This window comes from Pan paniscus, chromosome 3, assembly GCF_029289425.2.
Source record: "Pan paniscus chromosome 3, NHGRI_mPanPan1-v2.0_pri, whole genome shotgun sequence".
Lineage (NCBI taxonomy): Eukaryota > Metazoa > Chordata > Mammalia > Primates > Hominidae > Pan > Pan paniscus.
In genome coordinates this window covers 185,874,189-185,887,539 of record NC_073252.2, presented here as the reverse complement: position 1 = coordinate 185,887,539, position 13,351 = coordinate 185,874,189, and the positions used below count along the sequence as shown (strand labels likewise).

The following is a 13,351-nucleotide window of genomic DNA, read 5'->3' as shown; positions in this document are numbered from 1 at the left end:
ACTGTTTCTCACACAGAGATTTTCCAGCCCTCGCTTCTCACAGGACCCTGGAGTGAAGCTGAGCTCATCTGGAGCGGAAGGACCAAATTCACACTGCTCACATTGATCAGGCACAAGTTCCTGTTTGGGGATACTCCTGCATCTCAGCCAGTTTTTCTTGGGCATCAGGAAAAAGTGGTCGTTTCTACATTTTGTGTGATGCTAAGTGCAGAGATGCAAATCAGCACCCAAATGTGAGAGCACTGAGGGATGGTTAGCAAGCTCCGAATGAAAACGCATGCATTTCTGAGTTTCTCTTCCAAAAAGGAGGAAAAGGAAAGTTCAGGGCGGCCCTTGGAGGCAAAGGTCTAGTGGGGTTCCAGCCTTACAGGAGGAGGTCCTGGGGTTAAGCTGGGTGAGAGTCAGTTACGGATGAGAACAGTGGTGCTTCCTAGCACCATCCACTGACCAGCTTCTCTTGCACTCATGACAGCCACAATGTCAAATGTATTTCCTCCCTTTTAAACACTATCTACTTTTAGAAATTTTGCTCAGGGCACACAGGGACTCTCCCAATCCTGTGCCCATCCTCTCTCCTCCTGGGCCGTCGTTTCCACCTTCGTTAGCTGCGTTGCTGTTGAGTGTGGGACTTCTTTTAGTCCTTTATTCCTAGACTTTTTTTTTTTTTTTTTTTGAGACAGAGTCTCACTCTGTCGCCCAGTCTGGAGTGCAGTGGTGCAATCTCGGCTCACTGCAACCTCTGCCTCCCAGGTTCACGTGATTCTCCTGCCTCAGCCTCCTGAGTAGCTGGGACTGCAGACGCCCGCCACCACGGCCAGCTAATTTTTGTATTTTTAATAGAGATGGGGTTTCACTATATTGGCCAGGCTGGTCTCGATCTCCTGATGTCAGGTGATCCACCTGCCTCAGCCTCCCAAAGTGCTGGGATTACAGGCATGAGCCACCACACATGGCCTATTCCTAGAATTCTAAGCCACCCTGTCATTATTATAGTTGCCATACACACAAATACTATATTTATATATAAAGAACCATAATTTTAAAGGATAGAACTTAAATAAAAATTCTCTGACCTTGTGTCATTATAATTGCTTTAGAAGTTTTGCTTTAAAATTACTCAATCATGCTTAACTTACATGGTTTTACCATTAATTCAGTTCCATAATTTCTTATCAACAATTTATCAATCCAGGCCTAAAAAGTGTTTTCCTCAATCCGAGGGAAAAAAAAGTGTATTCGGAGACAACCTGCCCTGCACTGACAGGAGGATGCTTTTAGTCTTTACTGATCCCATTTCGTATGAATACTTTTATGTTTCACTCCAGGAATACTGACCGATTTGTGTAAAGGGTGCTGCCTCGGACCCCACTGGGGTCCTACACAGTGGAAAGTGCGTGTAATGTGTTACTTTTCTATAAACCAAAAATTCCTGACTTTCAAAACACATTGAGCCCAAGGGGGATAAGGGATTGAAAGCCTGCAAGCTTTTCAAAGCATTTTTCCCGTCAAGCAGGTAACGTGTGTGAGGTTTTAGTGCAGCTGCTGCAGAGGTTGCTGGGGTCGCTAAATGTGCTCTCCTCTTAGCGCTTGGCTGCACCCAATACCTAGCCGTTTTCGCAGACACCTGGACCGGATGAGCAGTGGAACCTGAGGCAAAGAGATGCTGAAGCTTCTGCATCATCCGGGTAAAGAACAGCCTCTCGCCAGGCACGGTGGCTCACGCCTGTAATCTAGCACTTTGGGAGGCCGAGGCAAGCGAATCACCTGAGGTCAGGAGTTTGACACCAGCCTGACCAACATGGAGAAACCCTGTCTCTGCTAAAAATACAAAATTAGCTGGTCATGGTGGTGCATGCCTGTAATCCCAGCTACTCAGGAGGCTAAGGCAGAAGAATCGCTTGAACCCGGGAAGCGGAGTTTGCAGTAGGCCAAGATCACGCCATTGCAATCCAGCCTGGGTAACAAGAGCAAAACTCGAAAGAAAGAGAGAAGGAAAGAAGGAAAGAAGAAGGAAAGAAAGAAAAAAAGAACAGCCTCTCGCTCTGAACTTCCAGGCTCCCTTACCTGCCCAGCTTCTAGCAGCTTGAAGTGGTCATGACTGAAGCTGACTTTAAAACCCTGTGCTGGGCGTGGCGGAGACACTCTGCTAGTCCCAGTTCCTGAATGACTCTGTGGAGCAGAGACCACTAATTCACCAAGAAAGGTTACCTGAGAGAAAGTTTTCTGCTGTTTAATCTACACTATTTGGGGTTATCTTTGGTATAGCACCTGGCCTTTACCTATTATGAGATCATCAACATCCAGTTAGCACAGAGTGACTTAATGAGGTTTCATTATTTCTTTCAAAAAAAGAAAATTTAGGCCAGGCGCAGTGGCTCACACCTGTAATCCCAGCACTTTGGGAGCCCAAGGCAGGTGGATCACAAGGTCAGGAGATTGAGGCCATCCTGGCTAACATGGTGAAACCTCGTCTCTACTAAAAATACAAAAAATTAGCCAGGTTTGGTGGTGTGTGCCTGTAGTCCCAGCTACTCGGGAAGCTGAGGCAGGAGAATTGTGTGAACCCGGGAGGCGGAGCTGGCAGTGAGCCAAGATCGCACCATTGCACTCCAGCTTGGACAACAGTGTGAGATACCAAATAAAAAAAAAAAAAAGAAAAAGAAAAAGAAAATTTAGGCCAGGCGTGGTGGCTCACACCTGTAATCCCAGCACTTTGGGAGGTTGACGTGGGTGGATCACTTGAGGTCAGGAGTTCAAGACCTGACCAGCCTGGCCAACATGGCAAAACCTCATGTATTTCTAGTCTCTACTAAAAATACAAAAATTAGCCGGGTGTGGTGTTGGGTGCCTGTAATCCCAGCTACTCAGGAGGCTGAGGCAGGAGAATTGCTTGAGCCCAGGAGGCAGAGGTTGCAGTGAGCCGAGATCACACCACTGCACTCCAGCCTGGGCAACAGAGCAAGACTCTGTCTGAAAAAAAAAAAGAAAAGAAAATTTGTTCTCAAACTTTTTTGAATAGGTTTCTTAGATTAAATAAGATGCCTTTTCAGCTCATTGATTTTTTTTCCTCTCCTTGAATCTCGGTTAGCAAAATAATTAGCTTGTCAGCATTGGCCCAAATTGACAAAATTGTTTTCCTTTGTTTCTATCATTTAATAAGTTCCTTAATTAACAACTTTCTCCAACAGTGGTCTTTTCTCTCTGCTGAGGTGTAGGCACAGCAGCCCTCAAAGCTGTTCCTGTGTAGATCTCAAAAGAAGAAAAAGACGAAAGTCATCTTTTTTTTTTTCCTTTTTATTTTTTGAGACAGAGTCTAGGTCTGTTGCCCAGGCTTGAGCCTGATCTCAGCTCACCGCAACCTCCGCCTCCTGGGTTCAAGTGATTCTCCTGCCTCAGCCTCCCGACTAGCTGGGACTACAGGTATGCGCCACCATGCCTGGCTAATTTTTTTGTATTTTTAGTAGAAACGGGGTTTCACTATGTTGGCCAGGCTAGCCTCGAACTCCTGACCTCATGATCTGCCCACCTTGGCCTCCCAAAGTGCTGGGATTACAGGGGTAAGCCACCACACCCAGACTTTTTTTTTTTTTTGAGACGGAGTCTTGCTCTGTTGCCCAGGATGGAGTGCAGTGGTGTGATCTTGGTTCGCTACAACCTCTGCTTCCCGAGTTCAAGCAATTCTCTTGCCTCAGCTTCCCAAGTAGCTGGGACTACAGGCATGCACCACCACGCCTGGCTAATATTTGTATTTGTGGTAGAGATGGGGTTTCACCAGGTTGCCCAGGCTCGTCTTGAACTCCTGAGCTCAAACAATCCATCTGCCTCAGCCTCCCAAAGTGCTGGAATTACAGGTGTGAGCCACGCCCGGCCATCTTGGTCTTTTTTAAAAATGACCTTTCACAAGGTGGTAAAATGACAAACATGTATAAAATATATCCTTATAAACTATAGGGATTATTCTTCTTAATGACTGACTTCCCATAATACCCCAATTTCTCATCAGTATGGCCTTGATCTACCACTTTTTATTAATGTTCCAGAGGTTAACATCTGCTACCCAAGATGTTGACACCAGGATGTCAGGGGTTTGCTGATGAATATCCATCAGCAGTCGGCAAACCCTCAGCCCTATTGAGAAAACTATTGGTTATTTCAAGTCCAGAGCACTGATACTTGGCTTGCAATACTCATGGGACCCTCTGGTTAATTAATAACCAAGAATGTGAGATTTTACTCTACTGATTCTGTTTTATGACTAAACTTTGCTGCCATTTTAAGATTCTACATTTTGTTCCCCCAAAAGTAAATAAATTTACTTTTATAAATTTACTTTTTAGAAAAAAATTTTTTTTTCTGTGCTGGTCAACCAAATGCAAAATGGAGAAAAAGAGGAAGGAAACTGAAACATGAGAAAGAAAAAAATTGGGTCTCTTGTAACATCTTATTCCTTCCCCCTGTGATTTTTTTTCTCATAGAAATTCTGTATGAGCGAATTTAGTATCATTAAAATAACACAGTGGTTCCCAGCGTTCTATTGACCACCATCTTGATTCAAATGCTGTTTCAACCAGCCTGGTTATTTATTTACTTATGGAGCAGAGTCTTGCTCTGTCACCAAGGCTGCAGTGCAGTAGCGCAATTATGGCTCACTGTAGCCTCGACTTCCTCCTGCCCTCCCAAGTAGCTGCGACTGCAGGCATGTGCCACCACATCCGGCTAATTTATTTTATTTTTGTAGAGATGAGGGTCTCACTATATTGCCCAAGCTGGTCTTGAACTCCTAGCCTCAAGTGATCCTCCCTCCTCAGCCTCCTGAGTTCTAGGCCAACAGGCATGTGCCGCAACAGCCGGCTAATATATTTTATTTTTGTAGAAATGGAGGTCTCACTATGTGGCCCAGGCTAATCTTCAACTCCTGGCCTAAAGTGATCCTCCTGCCTTGGCCTCCCCAAGCACTGGGATTACAGGCATGAGCCACCGCACCCGGCCTAGGCAACTTCTTTAACCCTTCTAAAAGTAGTGTAACTGTTATACACATACTTGGCCTGTTACAGACGTTTCATAAATGTGAGAATTCATGAAATATCTGGGATATGTTATCCAAGAGATCATCATCGTTATTAGCGAGAAAGGACATATGCACAGAAGAGACTTGCAGTCATAGCTATTCTCTTTGCTTGATTGCATATGCACACCGAGGCTGCCCAGCAGCAGCTCAGCCTGGCTCAGTGGCTGCTCATCTAAGCACAAAGCTGCAGCCATCAGCCATTACCCATCAGGGGAGGAAGGCAGGATGACAGTCCCCAGAGGGCCAAGCTTCTGGGAAAAGATAAGCATCTGAATCCAAACACAGAGCCAAGATCTTACCCATGAAGTGGAAGATAAAAGCGGTGGAGATGAGAAGAGGCGGATAAAATAGAATCTGATTTCTAGAGCAGAATACTAACTAAGATCTACCAACTAGATCTTCCACAGCCTGCTCTTTTTAAAGACATTCTCAGCCTCTTCCTTATAGTAGCTCATAAGAAAAAAAACAACAATGTATGTAACTCCTGAAGAATTAAGAACAGCTTTGTACATTCAGTATGTGATATATATATATCTCTATATGTAAACATAGTTTTTTTTTTTTTTTTTTGAGACGGAGTCTCGCTTTGTCACGCAGGCCAGAGTGCAGTGGTGCGATCTCAGCTCACTGCAAGCTCTGCCTCCCAGGTTCACGCCATTCTCCTGCCTCAGCCTCCCGAGTAGCTGGAACTACAGGCACCCGCCACCACGCCCGGCTAATTTTTTTGTGTTTTTAGTAGAGACGGGGTTTCACCGTGTTAGCCAGGATGGTCTCGATCTCCTGACCTCGTGATCCGCCTGCCTCAGCCTCCCAAAGTGCTGGGATTACAGGCGTGAGCCACTGTGCCAGGCCACCTACATGGATTTTTAAAAATTAAATAATACAGAGTGCTGGGCCAGGCACAGCGGCTCACACCTGTAATCTCAGCACTTTGGGAGGCCAAGGTGGGCAGACCACTTGAGGACAGGAGTTCGAGACCAGCCTGGCCAACATGGCAAAACCCCATTCTCTACTAAAAATACAAAAAAAAAAAAAAAATTAGCTGGGCATAGTGGCACGTGCCTGAAATTCCAGCTATTCGGGAGGCTGAGGCACAAGAATCCCCTCAACCTGGGAGGCAGAAGTTGCAGTGCGCAGAGATTGCATCACTGCACTCCAGCCTGGGTGATAGAGTGAGACTCTGTCTCATAAATAAATAAATAAATAAATAAATAAATAAATAAATAAAATGGAGTTTTAAAATGAAAGGCCAACAGAACTCTGCTCCACCTCTTCCCTCCTGAAGTCCTGGTCTCCAGAATTAAGGTAGACACTTTTTTTTTTCTTTTTTTTTTTTTTGAGATGGAGTCTCGCCCTTTTGCCCAGGCTGGAGTGCAGTGGCCCGATCTCGGCTCACTGCAACCTCCACCTCCCTGGTCCAAGTAATTCTCCTGCCTCAGCCTCCCAAGTAGCTGGGATTACAGGCACGTGCCACCATACCCAGCTAATTTTTGTATTTTTAGTAGAGGCGGGGTTTCTCCATGTTGCCAGGATGGTCTCGAACTCCTGACTCCAGGTCTGTCCGCCTTGGCCTCCCAAAGTGCTGGGATTACGGGTGTGAGCCACTGCGCCAGGCCAACGTGGACACTTTGATGCATGTCCCAGATTCCTCCCAGCAATTGGTTGCCTCTTTTGCTGGGAATCCCCTGGGCAGATAGACTGACTGCAGCTGTCAGCCCCTTCAGAAACTGCCTCGGCTGGGGGAGCCACCTTGCCCAAGAGTGCCTAACGGCTAGGATATCTCAGTCCAACTCCAGCCAGGTTAGTTTGCAGAGCCAGTTTAGCTCCAGGGCGCCCTGTGTGTGGCTGAGGCAGCCTGTAGCTGTCCCTGCATGGCAGCTAGACTTATCCCTCTGCCAAATCCTGCTTCCTTCCCCACCTTTAAACAGGTCTTGGTCTTGAGATCATCTTCTTAAAAAAAAAAAAAATATATATATATATATATATATATATATGCGCATGGGACACCTGCTATAAAAGGCAGCCATTTTTTTGAAAATTTTTACTGAAGTACAATTTACATAAATTGAACATATAAATTTCCAGCTCAATGCACTTTCCCAAATGAAAAACAGGATGTAACCAGCGCCAGATAAGAACAGAACATTTCCAGTCCCACAAGAGACAACACATTTAACAATTACTCTTTAAAATGCCTAATAGCATTTTAAATGAGTCTAACAGTTCTTTAAATCTATGCCAAAGAAGAAAGAAGGGAGAAAAGTTACATTATTAGCTTCAGTGCCCAGGGTTCAAACAACAATAAAAGATTTAGGCTTTAAAAACAAAACTTATAATTAATTCTAAATAGTATAGTATTGTTTTCAATATTTATGTTGCTTAAAACTGGCTTTTGAATGATGTCCGTTAATAGGAAAAGGCTAGTTATAAAAGAGCTAGGATGTGTGTAAAAGCAGCATGGACTCTCCGATTCGTCTCAGGAGGGTCTCCTGGCTGCCTCTGCAGTGAGATCGCATCACCAAGCAGCAATCTGGTCCCTCCTGTCTTCAGCCTGGGGCTATTTTTTCCCCTGGCTCCAGAAGCACAGAGGCCAAGAAACCTCCGTGAGCTTTTCTTCTCAAACAGGTTTACAGAACCAGTGTTTCCTTTCTGAGAAGCGAGACAATTGGGAGACAGGGAGGGTTGGGGGAAAGGAGAGTGACAATTGGAAGGAAAGGGGCACAATTTGGAGGGACAAAACGGGGAGCTGAGAAAAACAGCCTCCGAAAGCAGCCGGACCCTGCAAGGACCCTCCCACACCGCACCTCACTCCTCTCACACTCACACCCCTCACCTAGAGGAGAGTCATCTCTCCAGAGCACCTGGGCCTTCATTCCCATCTGCAAGAGGGCAGGGCTCCCAGATACTCTGTGATGACGGGTGGGCCCCACCAAAATAGAACCGAACAGAACTGGTGGAGAATTTGTTTGAAATTTGTGGATCCACCATCACTGTGAAAAACACACCCCAGAAAGCAAATCACCACTCTAGACACTGACTTACAATGCAGAGGAGTTTACCATTTAGACCGGAAGGAGGTGAACGCGTGAGTCGATGCGGAGGAGTTCACTGTTTAGACCGGAAGGGTTGAATGCGTGAGTCGATGCGGAGGAGTTCACTGTTTAGACCGGAAGGAGGTGAACCCGTGAGTCGATGCGGAGGAGTTCACTGTTTAGACCGGAAGGAGGTGAACCCGTGAGTCGATGCGGAGGAGTTCACTGTTTAGACCGGAAGGAGGTGAACCCGTGAGTCGATGCGGAGGAGTTCACTGTTTAGACCGGAAGGAGGTGAATGCGTGAGTCGATGCGGAGCAGTTTACTATTTCAACAGGAAGGGGATGAATCCCTGAGTCAAATGAAAGACAATGTTTGAAACTCTCAGGAATTTTTAGGAAGGCGTCATAAGAGATGAAGAGTGAGGGAATCAGAAACTCAGAAGGACCAGATTTGGGGCAGTATGCTTCGAGGCTGTTTTGTCCAGCCAACCCAACGCTGGAATCACCCCAAAAGCAGCGGCGGGGGAATTCCCACAAGGGAGTACTCTGAACTGTTCCAGGATGGGGTCGATTGGGATTCCAAAGAAAGAAGCCCTCATCAGCAGGGTGCTCAGTTCAGAGCAGTTATGAGGGGAGCTTACAGAGGCCACAGCGATCCTTGGAGAGAAAGGGGTGCTCTGTATGGACACAGGGAGGGGAACAACACACACTGGGGCCTGTCGGTGGGGCAGGGGGAGGGAGAACATCAAGATAAATAGTGAATACATGCGGGGCTTAAATACCTAAATGACGGGGTGATAGGTTCAGCAAACCACCGTGGCACATGTTTACCTATGTAACAAACCTGCGTGTCCTGCACATACATTCCAGAACTGAAAATTAAATTACATTTTTTAAAAGTATTTATATAATAACCAGAAAAAAAAAAAAGAGAGAGAGACTGGGCACAGTGGCTCAAACCTGTAATCCCAGCTCTTTGGGAGGCTGAGGGGGGCGGATCACCTGAGGTCAGGAGTTCAAGACCAGCCTGGCCAATGTGGTGAAACCCCGTCTCTACTAAAAATACAAAAATTAGCAGGGCGTGGTGGTATGCGCCTGTAATCTCAGCTACTCAAGAGGCTGAGACACGAGAATTGCTTGAACCCGGGAGGCAGAGGCTGCAGTGAGCTGAGACCACTCCACTGCACTTCAGCCTGGGTGACAGAGTGAAACTCCATCTCAAAAAAAAGGTGTTCTACCTGCGTGTGTCTGCAGTGAGGGGTTCAGGGATTATGGAATGTGAGAGTTTTAAGAAATTTGGTTAGGGGCCAGGGCCAGTTTCTTTCCGTGTTTCGGGCGACAACCTCGAGACCTTAATAAGTGTCTGGGAATGTTCGAGACTCTGGTTTGGGCCCGGTTTGGGCTTGGGCGTGCTGGGAGAAGCTTGCACCTGGCTGGGTGAAGAGCTGTCAGGACACTCTGTGATTCTTGGTCAGGACACAGAAAGAAAGTGAAGTAGGGGAGAAGGGTTACTGGGGGACCCCACAGAGGCCATTGCAAAACTGGTGAGGTAGAGTTTCCGTAAGGACAGTAAGGACAGAACCAGGACCCCCAGGCAGAAATGGGAGGAATAGAAGGCAATATTCCGACCTCAGTTTCAGGTTCTTGGTCAGAACTGTGAGGAATCGGCAGTGTCTAAAACCGCAAACAGCGTCATGCTAGTGTAGACGTCCAAGCTTGGTGAGGAGCGATTCATAGTTAGCACTGTTGGGTGCTTACACCTGAAATGAAGTGATGCTCCAAGTACAAGTGTTATGTCATTTCATGCATACGACAGCCCTAGACAGCCCTAGACAGCCCTGTGAAGCAGTATTATTTCCTTTTTTTTTTTTTTTTTCGAGAGAGGGTATCGCTCTGTCGCTCAGGCTGGAATGCAATGGCACAATCACGGCTCACTGCAGCCTCGACCTCCCAGGCTTAAGTGATGCCCCCACCTCAGCCTCCTTAGTAACTGGGACCACAGGTGTGTGCCACCATACCTGGCTCATTCTTTTTATTTTTATTTTTGGTAATAGTATTACTTGGGCTCTCACTATATTGCCCAGGCTGGTCTTGAGCGGGGCTCAAGCGATCCTCCTGCCTGGGCCTTCCAAAGTGCTGAGGTTACCATGTTCCGGCCCAGATATTATTTTCAAACACATTTTCCTGATGAGGGGATTGAGGCACAGGGAGACAAGGTGGTACAGTTAGTAAGTGGTGAGTGGTGGAGCTGAGATTTGAACCCAGCAGACCTGGCTTTACTGCCTTTGTGCTTCATCTTCGTATCTGGCTAACCCAGAGGCAGATGTACAATGGAGCTAGAGAAACTTAAGTTTCAGGCCCTTATTTATTTGATACTCTCTAAGACACTGGGCCTAATTTTATCATTTGTAATTTTTAAATTATTTTTTCTTTTTTTTTTTTTTGAGACAGAGTCTCTCTCTGCCACCAGGCTGGAGTGCAGTGGCTCCATCTCGGCTCACTGCAACCTCTGTCTCCCGGGTTCAAGTGATTCTCCTGCCTCAGCCTCCCAAGTAGTTGGAATTACAGGCACGCGCCACCACGCCTGGCTAATTTTTGTATTTTTAGTAGAGACGGGGTTTCACTGTGTTAGCCAGGATGGTCTCAATCTCTCGACCTCGTGATCTGCCCGCCTCGGCCTCCCAAAGTGCTGGGATTACAGGCGTGAGCCACTGCGCCAGGCCTTTTTTTTTTTTTTTTTTTTTGAGACAGAGTTTTGCTCTTGTTGTCCAGGCTGGAGTACAATGGCGCAATCTCAGCTCGCCGCAATCTCTGCCTCCTGGGTTCAAGCGATTCTCCTGCCTCAGCCTCCTGAGTAGCTGGGATTACAGGTCCACACCACCACACCCGGCTAATTTTTGTATTTTTAGTAGAGACGGGGTTTCTCCATGTTGGTCAGGCTGGTCTCGAACTCCTGATCTCAGGTGATCCGCCCGCCTCAGCCTCCCAAAGTGCTGGGATTACAGGTGTGAGCCACCGCCCAGCCTGAGTGTCTAGTTTCAAAGTCTAAGCCCTACTCCAATTCCACTCAGTGTAGTTTCTTGGGGAATAAACGCAATGCTCTGGTGAAACCACAAGGCAGGGGCAAACATGGTCTTTCGCTGGTCTGGAACTAGTGTGTCTGTCCCTTCGGTGTGGGGGTGTGAGGGAAGCCTTTGGGACGCCTTGCAGTGCAGGTAGAACGAAGGGAGGGTACAACCAACACGCACACGGTGCAGGACACACAGTGAGCTTTCCTGCCTGCCGGAGACACACTTGGGGAAGAATTAGAGAGACACCCAGGGGCTTATGTGCACTGTGTTCACCACAGTGGGAGGTATAATAGTTACCAACAGAAAATCTGAATGCTGCACAGTAGTGGAATGATTACATAAATTAGGGACAGTCATATAATGAAATACTACTCCCATTAAAAATCATATTTTCTGCCGGACGTGGTGGCTCATGCCTGTAATCCCAGCACTTTGGGAGGCCAAGGCAGGTGGATCACGAGGTCAGGAGTTCAAGACCAGCCTGGCCAACATAGTGAAACCCCATCTCTACTAAAAATACAAAAATTAGCCGAGTGTGGTGGCACGTGCCTGTAAACCCAGCTACTAGGGAGGCTGACGCAGGAGAATCACTTGAACCTGGGAGGTGGAGGTTACAGTGAGCCAAGATCATGCCATTGCACTCCAGCCTGGGCGACAGAGTGGGACTCCATCTCAAAAAAAAAAAAAAAAATCAGGCCGGGTGTGGTGGCTCACACCTGTAATCCCCCAGTGCTTTGGGAGGCTGAAGCGAGTGGATCACCCGAGGTCAGGAGTACGAGACAAGCCTGACCAATATGGTGAAACCCAGTCTCTATTGAAAAATAATAATAATAATACAAAAATAAGCCAGGCATGGTGGTGTGCGCCTGTAGTCCCAGCTACTGGGGAGGCTGAGACAGGAGAATTGTTTGAACCTGGGAGGCAGAGGTTGCAGTGAGCCCAGATCGCACCACTGCACTCCAGCCTGGGTGACAGAGTGAGACACCATCTCAAAAAAAAAAAAAAAAAATTAAAAAAAAAAAATCATAGTTTCTGAGACAATTAAATTCAATGCATGCTCTTATATTATTTCTGGTTACTGGAAGACTGAAAAACAACTATAAAGAACATTACAAGGACAAGTGAGAATTTTTATATGAAGTGTTTATTAGATAATATCGTATCATTTATTGAATATAGATTTTTGGATAAGAAATGTAATAAAATGTGCTAATTTGTAGAAGACACATGCTTATACATTTAGGAATATGAAAGTTCATATTTTAAAGAACTATCTAATGATTGAAGGAAGTTCACTATGTAATATTAAGGTAACCTTTTTTTCATTTTGTTAAAAACATACATACATTAAAAAAACAAAGGGTTAGAAAAATATACACAAAAATATAAGCACTGGTTATCTGCATGTTGTAAAATTGCATGCAATTTTTATTTTAACCTTTGCACATTTCAGCATTTTTTCATTTTCCTGTGGTGGCGTATTAGATCTCATCCTTCCAAGGTACAAGCCAGGGATAAATCCAAGAATATAGAAGGCTGGATTGGCCACATTCTTCAGTTACTTAGTGTAAGAGGGCCTTGTAAAGTAATCTAAGGTCAGATAAGGTACCGGTACTGTCCAAGCATAATAGGTTGATTGTGGCAGGGGCAGGGGGAGGTACACCAGGAAGTTGGGACTAATCAGAGCAAAAGAGTAGATAAAGATCTTATCTGAAGTTGCTTTGGATATCAGATTTCAGCATAAGAGATTGACAATATTTTATTTTTAAAGTGCTCCAGGAGGAAGAAAATTTAAAAATAAAGCAAATTGCAGTCCGATGCAGAAGATTCCTCCTGATGTCCTTCCTACCTCTTCTAGCTAATTTCGAAGAGGTAGAGAAGCAGATTCCACTTGGAATAGCTATCTCCCGGGGAAATGGGCCCCTCAGGAAAGGGGGGAAAGACAGGGATTTGGAGAGGAATTAACAAGGGAGGATAAGGAACAGCTTAAGGAATGGTGGCAGGTTCTGTGGGGACACCTCCATATCCAAAGAATGTCGTTATCACGAGGTCAAAGGCCAAAGCAGCGAGACCCTACCCTGAGCAGTGCAAGGGATGAGTGTCTACATGGGGGAACACACTTCCCAGGGTCCACTCTCGCTCCCCTTCTCACCCCCACTCTCTCTCCCCTTCTCACCC

General features: G+C 46.1%; 1 long non-coding RNA gene across 1 annotated transcript; it reads right to left on the bottom strand.

Annotated features, from left to right (window-relative positions):
* Window positions 1–5,638: 5,638 nt before the first annotated feature.
* On the bottom strand, window positions 5,639–8,180 carry LOC134730216 (uncharacterized). Its single transcript, XR_010111882.1, has 3 exons — window positions 8,111–8,180; window positions 7,902–8,018; window positions 5,639–7,717 (listed from the first exon to the last, which is right to left on the bottom strand). It is a non-coding gene; the product is annotated as an uncharacterized LOC134730216 (long non-coding RNA).
* Between the last annotated feature and the right edge of the window lie 5,171 nt (window positions 8,181–13,351).